General features: G+C 37.5%; 1 protein-coding gene across 16 annotated transcripts in view; it reads left to right on the top strand.

Moving 5' to 3' along the window:
* The window catches only part of BBX (BBX high mobility group box domain containing), a 292190-nt gene that overhangs the window by 149304 nt on the left and 116665 nt on the right, over positions 1-26221 (top strand). For 3 of the 16 annotated variants that reach the window (XM_067034701.1, XM_067034704.1, XM_067034706.1), the window contains one exon: positions 1584-1684. The exons of 11 other annotated variants lie outside the window; for them this stretch is intronic. The gene's annotated coding sequence lies outside the window, so the exon portion shown is untranslated. Of the gene's footprint in view, positions 1-1583; positions 1703-26221 lie in introns of all 16 variants that reach the window. 2 more of the 16 variants (XM_059065492.2, XM_059065495.2) reach the window with 1 other exon arrangement.

The raw sequence follows: 26221 nt of genomic DNA, 5'->3' as shown, positions 1-26221 counted from the left end.
TTGCACCAGCCTGAGGCACGCCGTGCGTTCTCCCGGGGAAGTTGTCCCCGGATCACAGGGCCCTGGCAGTGGCGGGCTGCACAGGCTCCTGGGAGAGGAGGTGTGGAGAGTGATCTGTGCTCGCATACAGGCTTCTTGGTGGAGCAGCAGCCTTAGCGTCTCATGCCCATCTCTGGGGTCCGCGCTGATAGCCGTGGCTTGCGCCCATTTCTGGAGCTTCTTTAAGCGGCGCGCTTAATCCCCTCTCCTCTTGCACCAGGAAGCAAAGAGGGAAGAAAAAGTCTCTTGCCTCTTTGGCAGCTCCAGACTTCTCCTGGGACTCCTTCCCGGCTAGCCGTGGTGCACTAACCCCTTCAGGCTGTGTTCACGCCGCCAACCCCACTTCTCTCCCTGGGATCCTAACGAAGCCCGAGCCTCAGCTCCCAGCCCCCGCGCAGACAAGCCTCTCGGCTGGTGAGTGTGGGTCGGCACCGACCCTCTGCGGGAATCTCTCCGCTTTGCCCTTCTTAGCCCTGTTACTACGCTCTCCTCTGTGGCTCTGAAACTTCTCTCCCCTTCTGCCACCCGCAGTCTCTGCCCGCGAAGGGGCTTCTAGTGTGTGGAAACCTTTCCTCCTTCACAGCTTCCTACCCCTGGTGCAGGTCCCGTCCCTATTCTTTTGTCTGTTTTTTCTTTTTTCTTTTGCCCTACCAAGGTACGTGGGGGTGTTTCTTGCCTTTTGGAAGGTCTGAGGTCTTCTGCCAGCATTTAGTGGGTGTTCTATAGGAGCAGGTCCATGTGTAGATGTATTGCTGATGTATCTGTGGGGAGGAAGTTGATCTCCGTGTCTTACTCTTCCGCCATCTTCTCTCCTCCCTCCTGATATAGTTTTATTCTGCTTTATTTTTTTCTGATAGATTTTTTTAAATAAATGAAGCTCTGAAGTAAAGTATCCTAGCGAGTAACCTCAGCAGTTGATTGTCTGAACAGATAGAAAGTTTTATCTTGAATATGTAGGTTGAACTTTATTTTATAAAAACAATTTGAATTTATATATGATTCATTTCTAATAGAGAACATAGGACATCAGAAGAAGCACTGGAGTTTGGAATCAGAAGATTTGGGGCCCCAATTATCATATTCTTGCTTGTGACCTTGGGCAAGTCACATTATGTCTCTGAAGTAACCAGTTTCTAAACTGAAGAATTAGAAAAATATTTCCTTATTTACAGCTGGGTTAATATGAGAATCATGTTTGTATCTGTGTGTAGGTCTCCAAAGATGCTACCACATAAAGATGAATTTTAATAGATAAAGTTACAAGCTCAGAAAAACCTTAGAAATAACTTTGAAGTTGTCAGTTATATCATAAATTTAGTAACATGAATGCACCTATTACAGGAGTCAATAATACCAAAAATGTGGTTTCCAACCTAAAACCCAAGTTTGGATTACTGACCTCTTCCCTGTCTCTGAGTGTCTCTCATAACTCCTGGCTCTTTGACTCCTCTCACTCTGTTCTGTCCTCTGTTTATTTCCATGTTCCCTCTCTCTGTGTTTCTCCTGACTGTCTTTGGTCTCTCTCTGTGTTTTTCTTGTCCCAGGCACCCTCAGGAAGACCCCAAGCCTCTAACGGGTACCTGGTATCATCTCCAGCATGTTTGTAGATGTGGCGGAGTCACTGGGACATTGAGAAATACCAGAGGTGAATTGTTCCGCTGTAGTAAGTCAATCAGCATTTATTAAGTGACTACTGTTTACAGAGCACAGTTGATGGTGTTTTAGGCAAAGAAGAATGAGTTAGGGCATAGCTCAGAAGAAATAAACTTGTAAACACTTTTCAGTGGCTCTTGTAGGCTGGACACCCATGCAAATGAAAACAACACTGATGTACAAAGCTGACAAATAATTATATAAGTGAGTTGTATTGTATGTGTGACAAATAATTATATAAGTGAGTTGTGTTGTATGTGTGCCGAAGAGGCCTAGAGTTAATGGAGTAGAGTAAAGCAGGTGGTATTAATCAGGTTTCCTGCATGAGTTTAAAATTAGGCTTTGAAGTATTATTGGAAGAAAGATGAGGAAAAAGAGGGTGGAAGTGAGTAATTTCTCACTTGGCAAGCCTGTTTGCTTGCTTGCGAGTGAGTCCCTGATGGGAGGGCAGTGAAATGAGAATGCTGTGTTTCAGCCTACCAGCAGCTAACTTTCCTTAAACTTCCAGTCTTAGAGAAAGTCAAGTTATGAAAAGAAGTACAGCCAAATTGAGAATTTCCATAAACATACTTGGTGTCTGTTGCCAGTTTTAGAATTTATAGAGTTTAACGGTAAATTGTGATTATGAAGTAATAATGAGGTACTGTGACATAAAGTTAATACAAACTGTCAATATTAGGATATGATCTAGAGATGCATTATAAATGCTAAGATGAATTAAAATAGTAAACTTCAGTATAACAAGTCAGTTTTGTGTTTATGTTGGAAATTTATCTGTGCTGTTGTATTTTAGATAGTCCTACCTAGGGACACACCATGGTTTTCAGAGTTGGATATATATGGTTATGAATTCTACTGCTGCTAACTATGTAATGTTGGGCAGTCTACGTAACAGACATCTCAGTTTCCTCCTATGTACACTAAGAATGAAAATGTTTACCTCAGAGAGTTTTTCTGTGAATTAAAAGAGTTAATTTTATAAAGTCCTGAGTGTGTGCTAGGTACTTGTTACTTGCAGATACTTAAAACATACCTTTAAAATAGTTTGTTAAATATAGTGTTATTTTGGAGAGCTTTTTAAAAATAGAAGTAACCCCATAGTATTTAGAAAATGCTATATATACAAGGAGTATTTATAACATGTGAATAAGATACAAAGAATAACATTAACATGAATAACTGAGTACCTACCACTAACTTAGGAAATAGAGCTATGCCTGGCCCAGATTCCATCACCTCTCTTTAACTACCACCACAATCCTGAATGTTGAGTTTATTAATTCCATGTTTTCCTTTATAGTTTTTTCCCACGTTTTATGTATCCCCTACGTTAAGTTTTGCTTGTTTTTGAAATTTATATAAATAATAATACTATATGTTTTCTTTTGTAACACCTGTTTTGCCACTCAGCATGTTTGAGAGATTCATCCTTGCTTATACCTGTAATTCATTTATGATCACAGTTGTATTTCATTGTATGAAAATACCACAATTTATTTATCCACTTTCTTTTGATGTCTATTTAGATTGTCTCCAGTTTTTGTTATGGGAGATAAAACTGCAAAGGAAAAAATCTTGAGAGTCCTATTCATGCCTCTTTATGCACATACTATTTCTCTAGGATGTATGTTCATGGGTAGAAATGCTAGGTCAACCCAACCTCAAACTCTGTAGGATCATGGCAAATGGATTTCCATAGAACTTGTTACATCTTAATCCTCCCTCTAGCTGAGTATAAGTGTTCTCATTCTATATCCCTTATATAGTTCTTTAAAATGACTAGATTATTTTTAAAGTAATTTTGTAGGTTGCCTGTAACACCATTTTAGCAATAATCCTGATGACCTTTTTTAAAATTAGTTTTATCCTTTGCAGCAGCTGCTTGTATTTCTTAGTTTTCCAGTTGTCACTCACACCTTTTCTCAAACCCAGTTAAGTCCAGACATCCTGAAATAGCTGGGTATGTTTGCTAGCTGAGTTTTTTCTCCCAGGAAAACTACATCATAATAATGTAATGTTCTCATGTTAAACGAAAGTTGTCAGCTATTCCTGCCTTCTAAAGATAGTTTGGGCAGAGAAATGTACACATCTTTTACTGATTTCTTTTTTCCTTAATTTGAATTGAGATAGAGAAAGAGTGACCCACAGAGGACTGTTTGCAACCTGTGTTTTGTTCTGTGTTGCAAAAGTCCCAAAAGCTCGAGTAAATGACAATTTCTATTTGCCACCCTTTTCCCTTTTCTGTCCTTCACCTACTTCTGTTTTTCTCAGCCATTGGTTCTTTTGGTATCTGATTATACTTGCACAATCCATTCCAATTTTCATATCACAGTTCCTCCTAACTTTGTACTTTGTACTTTGGTGGTCTGTGATTTTAGTTGACTGACTTCATTGTTTTTGCCTATTGTCAAACTTGGTACCACTATCTACCACATTCATTTTCTGAGGTTTTCCAGGGGAGTCTTCCAGGATCAGGTCTAGTGCCTAGTACTTATTAATCAATTGATGTTTATTGAATGAAGAAAGGAAAGATGTAAATGTAGTAAGGACGGAAATGCCTTTTCCCAGCTGAGCAATAATAATTACCCTAAAAGCAGTGGGCAAAAATCATGCATACTGTAAACAGTTCTGCCTGTGGGTAGCTTTGTAAACCATAAGTAGTCATTTCTTCTTGAGCTGCACTCTGGGTTTTTGCAAAATGAGAGTGGTAGAACAGTGATCTGTAAGAATCCTTTTAACTCCAACCTTTTTGTATTTTATCTTCAATTGAAATGAAATACAGTTTCTCACGGGATGTCTGGGCACCACTACCAAAGCCTGAATCCATCTACCTTACTGGGCTATGTCACAGCAACCTGCCAGTTATTGTCTCTCATAACCGTAGCAAGTGGGGCATACATCGAACTTCCCTTCATGTTATTTAGCTTTGATTTGTTCTGGAGAAAGAATAGGTTTATCTTTCTTTGAGAAAGGGTGATGAATTCCTCTGGCTTCCCAATTTCTTTCACCGGGCAGCCCAGGCATTGTTCGGAGCAAAACCTTGAGTCCTGGCCTCTTGCTCCTCCACCTCCTCTTCCAGCCCCTCAGCTGTGAGTGGGACAGTGCATCCTCCCTTTGCTACTTGCTGTACCACGTAACTCCATGTCTCCTTTCACATGCCAGCTACCATCTTTGAGTTAGTGTTGGTTTTAACTTTTGGTTTTAACTGTTGTGGATCCTTGAAGTCAATGGATCTGTCTTTATCTGGTGCTAGAGGCAAGTTGCCCGTCCCTTTCTCCTGTGATTTCTCTGCCAGGAACTCCTCAACCCAAGGTAAATGGGGAGTGAGACCTGAACTCCTTCGCTCACCGCCTTCGCTCCGCCTTCCCATAGCTGTTGCAGGGACTCTCACTCTAAGATAGATTTGTGCTATAACCCCTTTCAAGGAGTCATCTGACTCTTCGGATTTGCACATGACTAGTGTTTCCTGAACCTGTTACTTGTCCAGAATTCATTTTGTGAGTACTGCTGAACTCGATCAGAAGCAAAAGAAGCTAGAGAGCAGACTACACGGGGCAAGGGACACAAACTGTCTTAACTTTCTGTAAATTGTAAACACTGCCCAGTCACTCCTGAGGGTCCTGGCCAGAGAGCTGTCTATTTGAACATTAACCAAGATTAAGGAGGCTCTTTCTTTCATTATGGGACACAAAATAATCTAATCTTGTCATGATATTATGGATCTGCTTTGTGAAAAATCCCATGTAAGTCAGGCAAATTTTAGGCTAAGAAGAGAGTAAGGCAAGAGAAAAGTTTTGTAACTAAAAAAAAATGAAAAAGGGAGAAAACTTTTAAAATGAGGAACGATTTTTAATAACATTAACTTAATTTTAAATGGGATTTAAAAAATCTTTCTAGGTTTTTTTTTTTTTTTTAATGTTAAAATACTCAGTGAAAGACCAGTCATTAACCTCCAACCTCACCTCCAGCCTCAGTAGACACGAAACACTGGAGATTTACTGTGCAGTCCTGCCATGAGGAGCCAGAAGCCAGGCTACCTGTGATAATTCACCCCTCCTAACCGCTTACTTCACAGAACTCTATAAAACCGTATTATGCCAAATGTTCTGTTCTGAAAGAAGCAGTTAATACCATCCTATCTCTAGAAGAACAGATTACTGTTTGTTCCTCAGGAATACAAGGAGAGAAACATCCTTTTATGCTCACTCTAGCTGCCTTTATGTTGTGACTTTGGTTAATGTAAAAGGCTTGACCTATTAAGTGTTCACATTAATATTTTAACTTATCAGTTATAAGTTTCTTTTGTAATACTAATTCACTTAGTATTTTAATTTAGACAGACTTGAAAGTGCGTCTGAAAACCTAGTAGTCACTTAGTATTTTAGTTTAATGTCTTTTGAAAAAGAACCATATATTCTCTAATGACTAAGTTGCAGCAAATATTAAAAATACACCATTGTGTTAATAAGTTGGATCATGTTTTTTTTTTTTTTTTTTTTGGTTTTTTTGCGGTACGCGGGCCTGTCACTGTTGTGGCCTCTCCCGTTGCGGAGCACAGGCTCCGGACGCGCAGGCTCAGCGGCCATGGCTCACGGGCCCAGCCGCTCTGCGGCATGTGGGATCTTCCCGGACCGGGGCACGAACCCGTGTCCCCTGCATCGACAGGCGGATTCTCAACCACTGCGCCACCAGGGAAGCCCAGGATCATGTTTAAATACAGTAGAAAATTTATAAATGTATATAAACAAGTGATACAAAATTTTCCTTTGGTAGAAACTAGGAAATGCATTTATTACAGATTTTCCACTGAATGTTCTTAACTTGGAAGAGGAATTTTTAAATGCTAAATTAATAAATTTTGAACCGCACATTTAATTTTCACTCTTGGTTTATGTTTTTTATACGGCAAAGTTAGTAATACATACAACAGTAAGTTCAAAGTTGAGCTTTATGTAATTACTCATGTAATTATACAAAATACAGATTTATCTGTATTACTAAAAAGCATCTTTTTAAAATAGTTCTGAATAACTTCATTCAAATTTAGGTGTTGCTAGAATAGCAATATTCATTTTGTGTGGGAGTTTGTATCTGGATAAAAAAATAGTGAAATGTTCAAATGGGTCGGTAATTTTGAGGAAAAAGAAGTGAGGAATGAATCTGTTTTCCTGAAGTTAATTTCCATTCATTATCTTAGTTGCAAAATCTACATTTCTGAAAGGCTGACTAGGTTGTATTAAATCTGAATAATAAATCACTGATTCTTTTTTTTTTTTAATAAAGGCAATAGAACAGAAAGCAGAGCAGCAGCACTTTAATATTGATAATTGTTTTGAGGGATTGGGACTCCTAGGAAGCTCACGCCGGCACCGTAATGTTGTTAAAGATCACTAAATATGGTATTCTTCTGTGTCTGTGCCAAACTGTTTCCCCCACAAAATCTTCCTCAGATTCTGTACATTTCTTTTGTGCTTTGCTGGTGGATACTTCACTCCCTTTCCCTGTGCTAGCCAAGCACGGTGTCTTGTTTGAATGATGGCATCATTGCTCTTTGGTTAAGGTCTGTTTTGAGCTTAGGAGAATCTTGGCTGCTGTTTTCATCCATTTATAGTAATTTCTGTTACTTAGCCCTTACACTGGGTAGATGGCAGTGTTACTTTCTGTGAGTTTCAAGCTGCCCTGTAAACACAGGATTTGTGTTCGTCAATTAGTACCCTGTCAACTGTGAAGGACCTCTCTGGACCTAGGGAAGTCCGTGCCCTGGAACTCTCGAGTCAGAGAACGTCTAGATCTCAGTGCCAGGGCAGGAGTGAGTGAGTCTGATTTTTCACTGAATGGAATCATCCAGTCAGCTGTTCTCTCGAGATTAAAGCTCATCCAAACAAGCCTTTCTTCTGGTCTTACTGGAGCTTACTCAAGGATTGTTTCTTTTTCCTTCAAACTTTAAAAAATGTGCCAGAGATTTTTTTGGTGGGTCTGTGTAAAATTATTTGCATTTAAATAATTTCAAAGACAGTTTTCATTGAGAGGTTCTGGCTCTTTTACTCTTTGAACTTAGTAAGGATGGTGAAATCGCGATGGGGTTGCATTCTCCTGTTTCTCCCTTTACATTTTTCTGGGGACTTCAAAGACCCGTAGGGATACCCACCCTTCCTCATCCTCCTCCTCCATTTAGAGTTTACAGTTATGAGGAGAATAAACCTGGACAAGTTTATCTTACAGGATTTAAGCCTATCATTTTCAATGGGGGACTCTGTGTAAGACTCACTGTCTGTGGTTAAGAGGCTACTGATGATGATGCTGTGGATGTGTCTGTAGTGGAGGTAAAACGATAAGAGGCTAAGAGTAACAGATTTAAAATAATCATTCAAGCCAATAACAGAAGAGGGTCACAAGGAAGTTTATGGCTCATGCTGTAGGGAACTAAGAAATTTGGAGGAAGGGGCTGTGTTATTTCCACCTGCATGGAGAGGAAGAGAGAAAGGGGCATTTTAAATAAGGGATCCCTGGGCAAATAAAAAGAGGCAAGAAAGTACTCAAATACACGAAGCTGGGCCTTGAATACACCTTCTGGGGTATTGGATGTAGAGAAAGGCAGTGGAAGTTTGGGGCCAGATTTTGGGGGAGAGTTGGGGTGAGGCAGGGAGGGCACAAAAAAAGATGTGGAATGCCTATCTGAGGAATTAAATTCTGGGACTAGACTGTGAAGTCCCACAGAGTTTGGATTCAGAGAATGAAAGGCTTAAAGCATGACTCTGAATAAATCTACTGATACAGATTAGTTTGGAAATGGAGATGATCACTTATAAGTTACGTAAGCATCTCTTGGGGTAAGGGGGTGCCAAAGGGCTTGGAAAAAAAAGAAAATACACCCTGTCATGCTCTTTTTTACAAGTAAATATTTAAGGCAGCATATGTAAGGCATTCTAAAAGGGATTTTCTGTACTATCTGTTTCCATTCTTACCATCCTGTGAAGTAGCTACTAGCCTACTTTTATAGATGAGTGAACAGAGAGACCCTTAAATTAGACAACTGGTAGTGGTAAAAATTCATAGCCAGGCCTATCTGGCTGCCAAGTCCAAGCCTTTCCTGCTCCCTTGCTCTGACTGATGAACCATGAAATGGAGAACAGATGAACTTTTTATTCCTTATTTGATTTGTCATAGACTCCTTTCTTAGGAATTATTAAATGGATCCAAATTAGGATGATATTCATGCATATTCATATACACATAATTGTATGTATGTCAGTACACCTGAATTTGCGTTTGATAAAGGTGTTATATGTTAGACTTAGCTATTTCTCAATCACAGCATTTGAGAAAAATGCTCTTTTCTGATAATTTAGAGAAAAATGTCAATTGACAAAATTTGGGTCAGTGATATATTTTATATCAATTTAGAATAAATAGGAAGAGATATTTCCAACCAAATAGTAATTTTGGTGTATAGTGAATGAAATCAGTGTCCCAGTTTCCTAGAATAAAATTTATAGGATAAACTGGAACAGTTGTTTAGAAAAGAATTTTTTGGTTAATTTTTCTTACTCATTGACAGCTAGAAAAGTTTTAATATTTGTAAATAAAATCATTGTAGAAATGTTAGTATACAACTGAATTTTTTATTAATAGTAAAACTTATTTTTTAATGAGAAGATGAACTTGGTGTCATCACTCTAATGATTAACACTTATTTCACAGTTTTAAATATTTATAGTATGTAGAGGAGGTGGGAGGTTTGAAGAAGTAGGTGGTACAGACATCCAGTGAATTGCGCACTACCAACACCAACAACCTCTCCACCTCCTGCCCAAGACATTCTGGAAGATTGTTTTTTTGTTTGTTTGTTTTTGTTTTTTAAGCTGATGTTTGCTTGTTTATATAATTCCTGACTTTTTCTAAAAGCTTTTTTTCTAAAAGGTTCCCCACTCCCGGCCCATGTGGTCAATCAAGGAATATCAGTTAGTTGCTTTCTGGTTAAATGAGATTTACATATATATTTCATTTGCTGTTTCATCCTCCAGCTGTGCTAAGTGGAGGCTTTTTTTGGGGGGGATCCTAATTTTTCTCTTTGTATAACCTGCATTTCATTCAGCAGAAATAGTTTTAGGTTCACAAACAAGAAGCGGCTGTCTGAAATATGTTCATTGACTCAGCTGAGTGTCTGCAGTTACCCAACAAAAAGTTCTTTGATTTGGGTAGTGTAAAGAAATAAAAATAAGCATTCAGATTAGGTTTTGGCTGCTGTAATAAGAACTTCTTTCTGTAACTTGAAGTCTTGAAATTCATATGTAGTGTAATCTCATGTTAAAATTTGGACAAATTTGAGCCTCAACACCAATGAGACTGTTAGTAAGAAGTCTTAAGTGATAATATGCTTACTATTTTTCTCTTGAATTATTTCTTTGATCCTCAAAGGAAAACATTGAATTTTCATCTCAAGGTTGACATGACAAGGGATATATCTCAATACTGTTCACAAGATGGAAGAAAATTGTAATTTTGTGTGTGTGCTGTTTGGTAAAAAGCGATGACTGCTTTAGTTCACCAAAGAAAATCGATCCAAAGAATGAAATGGACAAAACCGGAAACATTTGAGAATGATATCCCCAAAGACTTTTAGGAACTGTAAAATTGAGTGCAGTGGTATAAAATTATTCACACATCTTATTAGATCCATCTAGGACTGCAAACCGATTGTCTCCTTGAGAGACTGTTACTGTAAATACTTAGGGAGAAAGAGTGTTGATAAGTGTCTGGCATAACTAAATATTCACAATAGAAGAGTGTATTAAAAGAATAAATTGTATTTCAGTTAGAAATCCAGGTTACTTTTATGATTCTGTTTTCTGAGATCCTTTTCTTGAAAATCATATATCTTCAAAGTTTTCACTTGTGACTGTTCATCCCTGATAGGCACAGAAAAATTAATATGGTTGGGAAAGGCCCTAAACACCAAATTATGACCATTGACAAAACTCATTATTAAAACGTGGCAAATTGGAGATGCTGCCTCCTGCCTGATGACTTTTAGATGAAATGTAATCTTATGTCTGGAATGTTGAATTGAGAAGTAGAGCAAGTGTCTTAGAGTTATTTATGTGAAACCTTAAGGATCTCTTCAGCTTAGTTCTTCAAGTGTAAAATAAGTGCATTAGTTATTTTATGTATTCTTACATAATTCTTAGTTCAGGTTGTTTGAGAAAGATTGTTCTTATTCTGAAATTACAATTTGAAAAGTAAGTATTGGGAGGATTTGACCTGTTAGTAGAAAGGTCCTAGCTACTTTATAGAGACATATGATGCAAAATGGTATTTTAAGTTAAAGAAGATCTAGGATAATATGATTGCAGTTTTCAAGCATAGTTGAATGTGGCATTTCATGGAAAAAACCTAGGTTGAAAATGTTATGTAGTCCAGGTAGAAACTTCATGGAACGTTTACAGTGTTTTTGAATTTGTGATGTGCTGTACTGTCACTAGTTCCTTGAGATAGGATACACCCTCAGTGTAAGGTGTGAATCATTTAGAGGTTGAAGTAGGGGGTGGTGTAAAAAGCAGCTACAACAGTGGAAGAATATAGACAATGGTATTTTTTTTTTACTAAGTTCTGTCGTCTATTGGAATATGGTATGGTGAGTTAATCAAACCTTTCCAGGATAATATTATGATCTTATGAATTTTCTCATAGGTCTGAATTCCTTCTTAGTTGTCATATATTGTTTTGTCTTTTTTTCAAGGTGGTTGGCAAGGCAGTGGATGCATTTGTTTTGAATGTTGAATGGCTGTTGATCATTTTAATGAAACAAATTTACTGACGTGAATTTTTTTTAGTAATTTAAAAAAATTTTAATTTATTTTTATTTTTGGCTGTGTTGGGTCTTTGTTGCTGCGCGCGGGCTTTCTCTAGTTGTGGGGAGTAGGGGCTACTCTTCGTTGCTGTGTGCGGGCTTCTAATTGCAATGGCTTCTCTTGTTGCAGAACATGGGTCCCAGGTGCATGGGCTTCAGTAGTTGTGGCACACGGGCTCAGTAGTTGTGGCTCATGGGCTCTAGAGCGCAGTCTCAGTAGTTGTGGTGCACAGGCTTAGTTGCTCCGCAGCATGTGGGATCTTCCCGGACCAGGGCTCAAACCCATGTACCCTGCATTGGCAGGCGGGTTCTTAACCACTGCGCCACCAGGAAAGCACAATGACATGAAATTTAATGAAAAGAAATTTTTATACTTTGTGGAAAGTGTCAATGATTTGCTTTCTTGTTTTAAAAAATATATAAAATGAATAAACTTTAGTTATTATTAAATGTTGCCTTTTCAACTTCCTCAGTGATGAATGAAAATGAAAAATTAATCCCAGGGATGACTTTGTTACTAGTCCCAGCTCTTTCACCTTGAGCAGGTTCTCGGACCTTGAGCAAATTTCTTCATTTGGACCTGAATTTCCTCCTCTTTCACAGTTAAACGGATAATCTTTAAAGTTTGTTCTAACTCTAGAAATCTGTGAATTTTGAATGATGAACAAAGTAGGAATTCGAAATAAGTATGAGTATTCCTAAATCAAGTTATTGAGGTTAATAAGAGAAGGAGTTCTGCATTCATTATGTTTTTAGCAGAATTTTGATGAGGAAGAAAAGAGAACAAGTTGGTAGAGAAAATATTCCTTACAGAAGTGATGCAAGGAGTTACATAGTAACACAACCTTGTGTGGGATTCAGTAACAGTGAGATTTGTTTGATTCAAGCAAAGGTTTTTCTTGGAGTAAGATAGTGAGTTTTTATATCCTGTCAAAAAGTTCAATTTCTGATAAAATGGCCATTTAAAATCTGTTTATAATAAACTTTTATTCTACATTTCTTTCAAACTCCCAGCATTTTTGCTTCATTACCCACCCACTCCCCACCCCTCCAAACCATAAGAATTGTTTTATTCATTTCCTCTTTAACTGAGTTGTGTAGTTTCTTCCCCAAATTAAGAGCATAGCCAAAAGTTTAAAAACTGTCAGGCTGTTGGGGAAAGAAGATTAAGATTAAGATCAAAGTGTGTCTCCTTTATAATAAGATTTTCCTTTTTACAAATTGCTCTTTGATAAGAGAACAGATTATTAGTAAGACCCATTTCAAAATTTTTTCTTAGAAATATGTCTTACTCAGGATGTTTGTCTACTGTATAGTTTTTCAAAAATTAGTGTAACATATTACATGCAGAATTACTTTCAAAATTAAGAAGCCTATTTGATAGAACTGCATTTCCTAATATCTAAACATGTAGACCTTTTTTCATTTGATAATTTATTTTCATCTAGAACAGTGAAAAGTCTCATAGAACAGTGTCTGTAAAAGAGGAGCTGTCTTCAGTGATAGTCTTTAAATATTTCATTTATGTTGGAGGGTAGAAATGAACTACTTTTTACAGAGGGGTGCGGCCACAAAAGTAAAGTTAATTCTTCTCCCTTTCGAAAAAATAAAGTGCATTCAAGCTTACATATGATGTATTTTGACCGAAACCATTAATAATACTCATGGAGATACATTTTTCAAGGGAAAAGAGCCTGTAAGTAAATCATCTGTAATTGCCTTAAAAGTTGGAAGCAAGTGTTACAGGAGCCTGAAAATGAGGCATTCAGATGTAAATATCTTTGAGAATTCTCAGACTGAGTAAGTAGCATTAATAATGGTTCCTGTTGATTCTATTTGATTTTTTTAATAAGTGCCAGTAATACCTTTGATCCAGAAAAGGTGTATGTGAATGTTCTTCCAAACACATACATCGTATAATTCCTGAGTCATGGTCTCACTACCCTTTTAATTTTTCACAAATTAGTCTAAGTTTGTAGTAACATAAAAAGATCTCCTTTGTAATGATTTAAAAGTTATATCATTTTGAAAGTTTCAGACTGGAACCCTTTGCACCAGTAATGACTTTGGGACTCTTGACATTTAGCTGGATGACTGATCCCAGTGTATAGTTGCCAAGTAAAGGGAAGACCTTGAGGCCTGCGATGTGTAGAATTGCTTTGACTCACTCTGGTCCTCTGGCAGCCGTTGCAGCCTGGCGGCAGCAACACCAAATCTATGCACTTGCACATTTGAAAGCTGCTTTTCTTAGGCTCCCACAGCAGTTTGTATAGAGGAGGAGCCAAAGTAAGATGTCGACAGAGGCTTTCTCAAAAGCAATTCACTTATAAGCTACAAAGAACCCCTTTTCGATTTGGTCCTATCACCACAGTCCTCAGACTTCTGTTTAAAGCCTTTGCTGAAGACGTAATGTTAGAGACAGGCCAGATAGGTTTTGTTGTATTGAAGTCTATTGTAGCGTGTTCTCAAGAAATAGAGCCTTAAAATAATTTAGAGCTAGATGGGCCTCTCCAGAACCAGATAGAGCAACCAGAGATTCAGAGGTTAGGTGATTTAGCCAAGGCATGCTCCTGCTTTGATTCGGTATTAGAATCCACGTTTTTTTTTTTTTTTTTCCAGACTTTCACTTAGTGTGTATTTACTGTGTCAGGAATATGGCCCTATGAGTACTAAGAAATAAACAGTAAAGTAGTAACAAAAAGGACACTTTAAACTGTAGATTAAAAGTTAAAGAGAAGTGTCACTTTCTCCAAATCTGACAGGAAGACCACAGATAAAAGTTTCAGACCCTGGAAACTGCAACGGATTCAGAGCTGAAAGAATGTGTGGTGTGTATATACTTACTCTTTGAGGTATGAGAGGTAAGAAATAGCAGTTTTGAGGGAAATCAGAGCTTTTCTTAAGTAATATAAGTGAGCCCGTGCACTTCTGTTTACCCTGCAAACTTCTGTTTCTCAACTATCACTTTCTGAGCACCTGTTGAGGAAATGGCATCTCCCCAGCTGTTGAAAGTTTAAGGACCATGCCAGTGGGAAGCAGAAGCAGCCCCGTCTACCCTCTCAGTAAACAATAACGGTTCCCACTTTAATAACTGCTGGGTCTGCTCCCTGGTCTCTGGGTCCCCTCTTCAAAATCATTGATGTAAATTTCTCCACAGAAGCTGCTTTGCACCCATCCCGCTATATTTTCTTTGATGATCATGAAGAAACTCACAGCTCTAACACTCCTATTTGCCCTTCATGCACATCATCTGGGCAGCATTTACCATGTGGACCTTTTATTTTACTTCTAAATTTTTATTATTTATTTATTTTTAAGATTTAATTTTTATTTATTTTTGGCTGTGTTGGGTCTTCGTTGCTGCACACGGGCTTTCTCTAGTTGTGGCGATCAGGGGCTACTCTTGGTTGTAGTACGGGGACTTCTCATTGCAGTGGCTTCTCTTGTTGCAGAGCACGGGCTCTAGGCACGCGGGCTTCAGTAGTTGTGGCACGTGGGCTCAGTAGTTGTGGCTCGCGGGCTCTAGAGGGCAGGCTCAGTAGTTGTGGTGCACGGGCTTAGTTGCTCCGCGGCATATGGGATCTTCCCAGACCAGGATCGAACCCGTGTCCCTTGCATGGGCAGGTGGATTCTTAACCACTGTGCCACCAGGGAGGTCCCCATGTGGACCTTTTAGATTAAAAGTGAAACTGTAGTACTTTAAGAAGAATTTAATGGAAACATTCCATTTCTGTTTGAGGAAGAAAAAAAGGCAGTGTGAGATAGTGGAAAGCGTTCTAATTTTGTGATTAAGAGACCTGTATTTTTACTCTGCCACTAAGTTATTTGGTGAACTTGATCTAATCTTTGACCCCTGTGGATCTTGTTTTTTCCTCATCTGTAAATTGGAGGACTCAGTGACCTCCAAGGATTGGATTTTGGATTTGCAGTCCCTGTCAATTCTCTAAAAGGAAGCATCGCATTTTTAGAAGAGTAGCTCCTTAAACAGAAATTATACTATAAATTAAATATGACACCAAGGAACAGTAGTAAAACATGCAGAATTTTCCTAAAGATGTCAAATACAACCGGTTGTGAACAACTCTTTTCTGAGTCAAAACTTTTCATCAGTGAGTATGATGCTCTCCAAATAAATTAGTCATTTCTGTTTTACCATGTGAGAATCTGAAAATATCTAGATAATTAGAAGCTTTTAAAAATATTTATAGAGACTACTTCCTAAGGCAAAATATTGAGTCTATAACTAGGAAAATTTAGATAGATGTGGAATTCATCTTTTTAAGTCTATCCCTAAACTGTTATCTGAATTATCACATACTAAAACTATGAACACTTAGATACCTCAGCCTTCTACTTTACCTCGATTATGTGTTTATATCACTTTAATTCTTTTCATTAATTTCATTTTAATTGGTCATAACTTGTGTTGCTGCCACCTCTAATGGTAAATGAGGGCCTTTGCAGCTTGTACAAAGGCTTTGCTGGAAACCCTTCTGATTTCTAAATACCAGATATAGTGTATTTAGACCAAGTGAATTTGTTTTCATATAGTGTAGAGCAGATGTAATAGTAATTACTGTCCTGATATAATGATGCTAATATTTTATTGTTATCAACTGAAGTGAATGATAAAAGGATGTTAAATTGGATCTCCTTTCTAGTTTGTGTATGCTGTCGTTACAGGTCCTGGAACACTTAGAAGATAACTGGGCTCTTTTTTATTCTCTGTGATGGTGGCAGAGGTTCAACTTGAGATATAGAATCAATATTATCAGTCAGAGGTGTGTTTTTTTAAAAAAATGATATGTTTTCCACCAGCTCAGATCACTAATAGGTGAGGAAACACTGTTTAAGGGATGGCTGTTTCCTCATATAGAGTAGCTGTCTATTTTTATTGAGATATAGTATTATATTAGTTTCAGGTGTACAACATGATTCAATATATAAGTGTGTGTATGTATATATAGTAAAATGCTTACCACCATAAGTCTAGTTAACATTCATCGCCATCCATAGTTAGATATTTTTTTTCTTGTGATGAGAACTTTTAAGACCATCTCTCTTAGAAACTTTCAAATATGGAATTTAGTATTATTAACTATAGTTACCGTGCTGTACATTATATCCCCAGGACTTATTTATTTTATAACTGGAAGTTTGTACCTTTTGACCACCCCAAGTAGCTTTTCTAAAGATTACTTCATAACACTAAAGTGTAAGCAGAGAAACTTTATAAAAATATCCACTAGGTGGCACTTTATATTTGTGTTTAGAATTAGCCCTGCAGCATTCCTGACTAAAGGGTATAATTGAAACAGAAAATGTCTTTCTTTGAAGGTTGGGTGTTCGTGAGCATCTGGACTTATATGAACTTTAAAATAATCCTAAAGTGAAACGTTTTTATCAGTGATTCTGTTGTATCGCCCACTCATTGTAAGGAAAGTTTCTACAACATCCCTGACATGTTCTCAAACACATGATGTTGGTAACCTGTATTAGTAACATAGGGAAGCCTGCTTTCCTAACCACTTTTTTCTTAATTTTATAAAAAAAACAACAAGCGTAGAAAAAACTGGTCCTCTATTAGAATAGCCATCAGTTAGAAAATAATGTATGTTTTCTGCCACATACGGGACATTGTGTTTATAACAGATATAAATTTTATATTTGGTGTGGTTCCAAAGTTCCTTTTAAGATAAGGTTGTAAGAAGCACTGGCCTGATTCTATGGAAGATTTTTGCTATTCAAGTTAAGCTTTCAAATAGTTAATTATTAATACGCTAATAATCTTATTCTGCATAGTGCATATAAATTTATGAATGATTTGGCTAATCTCTGTTTAGCCAATTAGTATTTTTAAAAGCTTATTCTTTATGAATGCTTACAGTATACCCCAGTGTTTTCTTACTTTTGGTTTTTGAATTATTTTTATTTATTAAAAACTTAACAAAAATTAGAAAAACTCAATCCTGTTATATAGAGATAATAGTGTGAACAATTCAGTGTTCATTCTCCCAGGCTTCTTTTTTTTTGTCTATGCATATATAAGCATATTTATTATGTCGTATTTTTATAAAAGAGGAATTTTAATCTTCTTATGTCTCATGAACCTGTTCCTTATTTTTTTCATTTAACAGTTTATCTCAAATATCTCTTCATGTCAAGAAAAGGATTTTCATGTTGTTCCTTTTAAACGAATCTCCCACTGTTTATATTTTGTTTTTCCCCCAGTTTTTTCTACCCATAGAATTTTGAAATGCAGAAGTATTCCTTTACTTGCAATATTTACTAATAAGAGCACTAGATTAAAGCAGCGTGGGTCAGCTTAGCATAGCATCTGTTTATAAGTTGTGGCATCTGTTTATAAGTTAAGTTCTCGGTGTTGAATGAATTTGTTACATTTTTGAATGTATGAGGTTAATGATTAGTAGTTGTTAATTATGGTTTATTTCAAGTTGATTTGAATGCTTATATTCCGTGACTAATCATAACGATGATAATAATAGCAAACTCTCATATACACTTACTCTATGCAAGGTTCATACATATACACTTACTATAAGCAAGGCAGTACTCTAAGCAGTTCATGTATATATATATGTGTGTGTGTGTGTATATATATATATATATATATATATATACACACACACACACACACACACACACATATATATATATGAATTGGTTTAACCCTCACAATATGGTAGGACTATTGTTCCTCTTTTTATAGATGAGGATGCTAAGGCACAAAGAGGTTAGGTTACTTGCTCCAGGTAACACAGTTAATTATTTGTTGATAGAGGTTTATGAATCCAGGAAAAAACAAGAGTCCACACTGTTAACCTTTCTGCCAAACCACATGAAGCACTAGATGTAGCCAAAGTGGAATTAGGCAGGATGGTCTGGGATTTCTTTCAAAGTTGTATTTAAGGACTTCATTAAAAAAAAAAAAATACTAGAAATCTAAGTGGCTTCTTTAAAATTGATATCAGTATCATCAGATTTTCTTACTGAATGCAATACTGGATATTGTAAAGTTCTCAATATAGATTAGAGTTATGCTACCTAGCAAATATTTTGTGAGGATGATACAAAGATACATAATTTTTAACTTGTTTGGAATTTATAGACCATGGTAATAATTTAATGTATATTACCTTAAATTTAGACTCATGGAATTTTCTGGGCTTTGATTCAGGGCAGGCATTTAAAGCAGAAAGTCTGGTAGCAATGAATAGCGCCAGTAAGAAAGTCCAATCTGAGTCCCAGGGATCAAGGAAGGCTGGGAGGAACAAGGGTAAAACAGAGCGTAATTTAAGATTTCAGATGCTTCCTGCTGAGCCCATAAGTGTTAAATGTGCCCAGAATGCCGTCACTGACAAGCGAGTCCTATTTTTGGATGATGGAGGGCCGAAGAAGTCAGACTTGCTCATTGGCCACATGGGACTGTTTGGTTCTGAGGAAAGTCTAGAAAAGTTGTTTGCAGAGCAGAGTTGAAGGGTGACATAAATGAACACATCTGGCTTCCTTGTTTTAACCAGAGCTAACCCTGAGCAGACTTTTACCTCATTTATCTCAAGGAGTATCTGTTCCCAAGGCAAAATATCGTGAAATCCAAATAGGATTCCAGAAGCCAAGGAGTAGAAGTGGTGGTAGACATGCAAAAAGCACAAGGGTGAAGTGGTTTCCAAGTAAAATGAGAATGTTGATTGGCCTGACTCTGGCGACAGAGCCAAGTTACGAAAACATTAGGACTAGCTGCACCTGAAGGAGGCTGGGTTTTCAGTCAGAAACCACTAAAGCCACTATTTATCTAATGTTTATAGGAGACCATTTGTGATTGTATTGTAGTACCAGGTCTTGCTATACCAGTTTTTAAAAGGCCTCTTAGCTGTTGACGGATCCTATAGGACCTGCTGCACATGTAAATAAGGCAGGCAGTCATGTTTCAACTTCTATGTAAGTGATTATTCAGTTCTGACAATGAAAAAAACAGAGATTTACAATTCCGAAACGAATTAATTTCATTAATTGAACAAGTTGGGTCTTTGTCTCTCTTCAAATAACTGACTAGAGAGAGGAAGCATGATTGTAGTGGGAATAAATAATGCTTTAGAAACCTGTTTTGACAAGGTTAAATCAATTTAGATATCCCGTATGTAATCAACACAGATAGACATGGAAATATTAACTGACATGGAAGTTTTATGACATAAGGGTTAACGGTCAGAGGTTCATAGAAAATATTCAAGCTGACCAAGGACGCCTTAAGAATATAGTGTAGGTGACCCTTGCATATTCCTGAAAATGGAAGGGGTGAGGATGGGGTGATGGAGGTGTTAGTGAATGTAGTCATTCGTGGGCTCTTCATGTGGGGAGCCCTGTGAAGCTTGTTTTTTAGGGAGTTTAAATTATCTTTGTGAATTTTTATATATAGGGTTTATTTAGAGCAGTGATTCTCAGCTGGCAGGGGGGTAGTGCGGATCATAGTACTTCCTCCAGCCCCTCGCCTCGGGAGTGTTTGGAAAGTTGTGGGACATTATTTTTCTCAGCGATTGGGGAATGTTACTACCTAAGATTGAGGATGGGGATGAAAGGATGGGAAAGGAGCTGAGATGTATTTTGACTCAGCAGGGAGTGAAAACAGTCTTGCCTAGTAAGGACCTGTCCCACCCCAAATGCCAAAAGCATCCTCACTAAGAAATGCTGATTTAGAGTAAAGGATATTCCTGTAAGTTGAGCAGAACCATATAGGTAATTGGAAGCTTCTCCTCTTTGGACTCAGAGGATGCATGCCACATACATAAAGAATAAGGTGGATGGTACTGTAATCCTGTAGAAATTCTGGAGGTTTCTACACTTACTATTTTATTAAGTTAAATTATCTTGTGGATACTTTTACTCAGTTGCTTAACTAAGGGTAAACTTTTATCTCCCAGTCTCAGAGTAAAACTAACGGCGTGGATGCTGTAGATATAAATTCCCCAAATCTAACACCTGTTGGCTATAAAAGTCAATCTAGATCATGGAGGAGGCTGCACCTATAGATACACCTAAAGCATGTTCTCAGCAGCTACTGATCATGTAATCAAATGTAAAATAAAATGACACATGTTCAGCATTCTTCATAACAGCACAGTGTAATGAAATCCAAAAGATAATTTGTAGTTAGTGAGGAGAAAAATCAAGCTTTATAATTGTACTACAGAAAAAACTAATTTTGTCCCTCTCTTTTTAAAAGCAGATGTTGAATAAATTTTTGAAGATGTTAGGAACATGGATGGGGGGTGAGCAGGGGGTTGAAGGAAGGAAAGAAGCCTTAAGTTGCTAGAAACCTCTCATAAGGAAGGAACATTTACTAGCTTTCTTTCCGTGTTTTATGTTACTGAGATTACAGATGATTCACTATGATTTCTTGAGCCATTTCTGACATTTGCCTGCAAGTTTAGTTATTTCTAGGACAGTTTGTTCATTTGTCTGTCATTTACTGGATGCATTCTTTGTAGTCAGTATGCTTCAATCAAGTGTGGAAGACATGAAAATTTCTATCCAAGGTGATAAAGTTGCAGTAGCTGTGTGAATAAAATATGGCGGGAACGAGGGAACACATTCTAGCAAACTAACTCTGGCGTTTGATCACAGTATGGAAATCACTTACCTTACCTGGAAATGAGACAGAACAATGTCTCTACTCTCCCACTAGACCCACAGCGGTGGTTAATAAGCTAGGAGGCCTCTGGGGTAAATAGACAATGGAATTTTAAAATTCACTCTTAATTAGCATATGGTATGTCGAGAGTCTGCTATATTTCTCTGTATGTAGTCAAATGCATGCTTCACTTCTTAATATTCTAACTATAAAACCTTCTACAGTAATTGAATTACAGACAAAAAGGCCCATTTGCTGTAGTTGCAGCCATTATGTAGTGAAGCAGTTAATTTTGAGCAAGTGTGAAAAGATGTCACATGGTCGCAGGCAGGATCAGAAAGAGAAAATGACTTTCCACTGTAGCTTATTGATTTGGTACCTCAGAAGCCAGCTACTTTGTTCTCTATTAAATTACATTTAAAATATCTGATTTTAAAACACCTTACTGGCTTTCTTTTTTGTTTATAATACATGTCGAAAACATTGAAAAGCATGAAGACAAAAATGGAAGTCACCCTCAATGCATATACTACTCCATATCCATTGTGAACACAACATTTTCATGTTTATCCTTCCAGTGTCTTTTCTATGTATAGATATACTTCTACAGATTGTTTTCTTCTAAATTAGAATCATGGGGTATACATGTTGCTATAAATGCATTTAAGGAAAGGTGTTTGTTTGTTTAATTTCTTGATTACCTAATTCCTATGCCTTTCTTGTTGAGAGTTTTCTTCCTATTTAGTATTTTATTTGTATTTCACAAAGATGGTGGGATTCAGGGTTTGCACTCTGGAGCTGTACATTTTAGAAATGTATGCTATTTTATGTTTGTTCCCTATATATCTGTAAAGTCACTGCCATTTCTTAAGGATAGGAGGCAAAGTTTTCTTTTTCAGGGAAAAGAAAATGGCTATTTTGCTCGGGTACTGTAAGGATTTATTAATGACAACATTTGCCTGATGCTGACAGAGTGACATGATTATCGTTCCTTAATTCTGCTACCTAGGATGTTACGTGCAGATACTGTGAGTCACTGTGTGTTCACATGCTTAGGTGGTTAATGCTACTTTCAAAGAATCTCAAAAGTTAGATTTGGCTTTTGGGGTCATGTTCAATCAAAATCATATTTTATGAGAGCATGGAATACTTTACTATCCAAGTTCAGATAGCAGTTCTCTGGTATCTTATCAATATATCAGCTCTACACTTTAAGAGTGTATGTGTGTATGCGTGTGTGTGTGTGTATGTGTGAGCTGTTTTCCATGGAGGGTGTTCTTTTTCTCATTGCCTGAAAAAATCCTATTGTTGTAATGGAGGATTTTAACCTAGGATTACAAATGTTTCTTAGCGTTCAGTTAGATACTACTGTTTCTCTCTACTAATTGAGCTTTAAGGGCTATTAATTACCAAAGATAAGAGCTTAACCCCATAATTTTACCACGTTAATGTCTCTTGTTTCCTCCTTATATTAAGAGATCCACAACCAATAGCTGTTGAAGTTAAGAAAATATTTTTGAATAAATGGTACAATGCTATGGTATTTATCTCCTCTAATTGTTTAAAATGGACCATGGAGACACTAGGAATATTTTTATTGTTTTAAAATAGACTTGCTTCATTATTGAAGCCACATATTACCATTAGACTTTTACTGAAATAGAAAATGAAGGTTGAGAATGGATTTCATTTTAAAACCTTAAACAGAATTTAGGTTTAAGGTCCTCAAACTTTTTTCTCATAGCTGTAATTATGTTTTACTGGGATAATGGTCCCTGTCCAAGGAGATGCTGAATGACTCTCCAGGACAGTCTGACATCACACAGGTGGTCAGGTGGATGCCGTTACTATGACAAGTCCTCACATCGTCAGAGCAGGCAGAACTCTCCCAGGCAGCAGCAGTGGCAGAGCATAAACAGCTACTTCTAAGCTGATGGCTCAAAGCTAATAACTCACATGATTGAATTTCAGGGAACATTTTTCCCATATTTGGGAGCAGGGGTGCCTAACTGAACTATCAGTGTCAGCTATGAACAGTGAGAAAAATGCTTTTCCAAGATCAAAGGCAGATATTGTACTTGGAATTTGTTCAAGAAGAGTAAATTTGCAATTACAGATATACTTTTAACTGCAGTATCTTGTTATCTGTCTTCAAAGGAAAACTGCTTGTTGATAGTTAGGCTACTTCCTGCCTTTCATCTTTCTTTCTGACTGTGGAGAAAGGGCGGGGGTGGGGGGAAGCAGCACCACAGTAGTGGCGATCCTTTTTTATGAGTTGTTTTAAAACACCCGCAACTGATGTAGGCATTTTAGAAATTAAAATTGGCTCTGGTAGAAATGCAGTTCTAATTCTGTGGTAGGGTCACTGCAAATGTCTCCCAGGTAACTTCCTGCTAGATCAGGTCAACGGTGTAATCTTCGGAGAAAAAGGAGAATGGAAAATAAGAATTTACATGCTTTAGGAGCCAGGCCCTTATATAGATTGATAGGAGGCTACCAAAGTGGAGAAGCAAGTTTTAAGAAATAGGAAACCGTCCTGACAGAAGACAGTACCCGACAGGGTAAAGATACTGATTTGTCAGTTTGACAGGTTCTTGTTCTTGGAACTGGCGTAAAGCTACCTCGATCTGCTTAACCAGAGGGTATTTAATCAGGTGCTTGTTGCAAGGAATGTTGAAGGTGGTAATTTGGGACCACATTAGGCTAGTTGCAAAGTCACACTTGAACAACCTAACCAAGATGATTCTTCTAAAAGAAATTGAAGGAAGGAGAGGGAGGAAAACTCATCCTGGATTGAAACTCATCAAAGTTTGCTGAAAGTTATGTGTAAAAGAAACACCATTTCCTTTCTTTCTCAGCCTTCATTTTTCTTCATCCACTCTCGCCAGTGATGCATCTGGAAGAGGATAATGCAGGTTATCCTGCCATGAGTAATGGATACTGATTTCCACTTTTCTGATTGCTTGCTATCTGCTGTAAGTAATGCCTTACAGAAATACTCCCTGTGTCCCAGAGCATTTTGACTAATACTGTGTTTTGGGCAAAAGTCCCCCAAACCATGGAATCCTTCATTCAACTTTCCTGATTTTTGTCTTTATTGATTGATTTTCAGTTAACTCTCGGTGCAGGTTTTTGCTCTCCTACATTTTGCGGCCACTAGGGTTTTTTGTTGGTACATGCTTTGTCTTTGAGATATTTTACTCTTTCAAATAGCAAGGAACCTGGAGAATTGTAAGTTGCTCTCAAACAGATCATTTCTTGGCTGTTCCATTCTGCAGTGATTTCTTTCATTAGGATAATAGAATAAAATTGCCCTTTAGAAGCTTTTCCTATATTGATCCAGTTCATTTCATAGGCTGAAAATGGAGGAAGAGAAAGAAAGAGTTCTTTCTGTTATTTGATTGTAAATAAACCTGGCAATTCTGAATTTTTTAAATGGCGGTTTTCTCATTTGTCTTACTAATAACACAACTTTAAAGCAATCTCAGGTTTGTAATTCAGTAAACAACAAACCAAAATACCCTAATAATAATGATAATAATTTGCTCAAAAGGGACCAAACTTTATACCAACTCAGAGAATAAGATTTAATTTTAATCCCAACCTTTTGTGAACTTACGTTTACAGATCTTTAAATTGATGGGGTTGGTCTGTGATTTCTAAGGTCCCTTTCAGTTCTAATGTGCAGTTTTATTAGCCAACCCAAATTTATATCTCGTAGAATCCAGTGTCTAGAAACAACCATGAGAAATCTTCTGGTTTGCCTCTCTCCATTTTAGCAGTAGTAGAGTCCAATTTTTATATAAGAATAACCATTCTTCCCCCCACCCCTGTTCCCTTTTTTTTTTTTTTTTTGTGGTATGCGGGCCTCTCACTGCTGTGGCCTCTCCCGTTGCGGAGCACAGGCTCCGGACGCGCAGGCCTAGCGGCCATGGCTCACGGGCTTAGTTGCTCCGCGGCACGTGGGATCTTCCCGGACCAGGGCACGAACCCGTGACCCCTGCATCGGCAGGCGGATTCCCAACCACTGCGCCACCAGGGAAGCCCCCCCTGTTCCCTTTTTAATGTGTTTAAAAGAATTTCATCTTTTTTGATGATAGGTACCTGGCCAGTAATTTCTGACTGCAGTATGTTTAGGGAGCATTCCAGACAGGATTTGAGAATTATAGTTGCAGAATTCCCAAAGTTCGGTAGTGGTTGTGGTTCAGATACTGTCACATTTATGAATGAAGTAGTTATAGCTCTTGCACCTGTTGCACCTCCCACATACTTTGCTTTATCCTACCCAGGGTGAGAGATCTGTAGTAACAGAGGAGAAATTAGGATTTAGGGTTCCATATAACCGTTTGGTAGCAGAGATAACTCTTAGACGAATCTCAGAATTTTTGAAAGTTGTTATAACATATGGACTCCAGGATATTTGGGGAATACTAAGTAAAGCAAGTTTTAGTTATGAAATACTTAACTAATCAGCCAAAGAGTGGGGGGTAAAATCACCCAACAAAATATTTATCTGTATTCTGTCTGTTAATATTTACTTCTTATATAAAAATCATTCAATGAACTCAAGGATATTTAATAATACAATCTTATAAACTACTGAGGTAAGGCAATGATTTAATTGTGGTACAGGCTCATAATGCTAATTACAGGAAGGTTAAACTATACTAAGTCACTTTAGCAGTACATGGTGCATGTCACTTGAAAAAGAAAATCACAGATTAAAGCTGACAAAGGTAAACATCATATGTTTTACTACTGAGGCCCTCTTGATCTTCAGAGGACTCAATAGGAACCTTTTTAGTTTAATCCCATTTTTAAAAATGCATTGCGACAACTGCAGAGTTTATCATTTTCCCAAATGCTTCTAGAGCCATCTATGTATGGACAAGAAGTATTGAACAGCAGTATAGTATGGCAGCTGGACCACTTGAGTCTGAATCCTGGTGTCCATTGTACCAGTTTCCTGGCTGTTACCCTGGGCAAATTTCCATCTGGGACTCAGCTGCTTTATCTGTAAAATGTGGATA

Source organism: Kogia breviceps, chromosome 5 (assembly GCF_026419965.1).
Source record: "Kogia breviceps isolate mKogBre1 chromosome 5, mKogBre1 haplotype 1, whole genome shotgun sequence".
In the NCBI taxonomy this organism is placed as follows: domain Eukaryota; kingdom Metazoa; phylum Chordata; class Mammalia; order Artiodactyla; family Physeteridae; genus Kogia; species Kogia breviceps.
The sequence above is the reverse complement of the archived record's forward strand: the minus strand, read 5'-3'. Positions and strand labels throughout refer to the sequence as shown.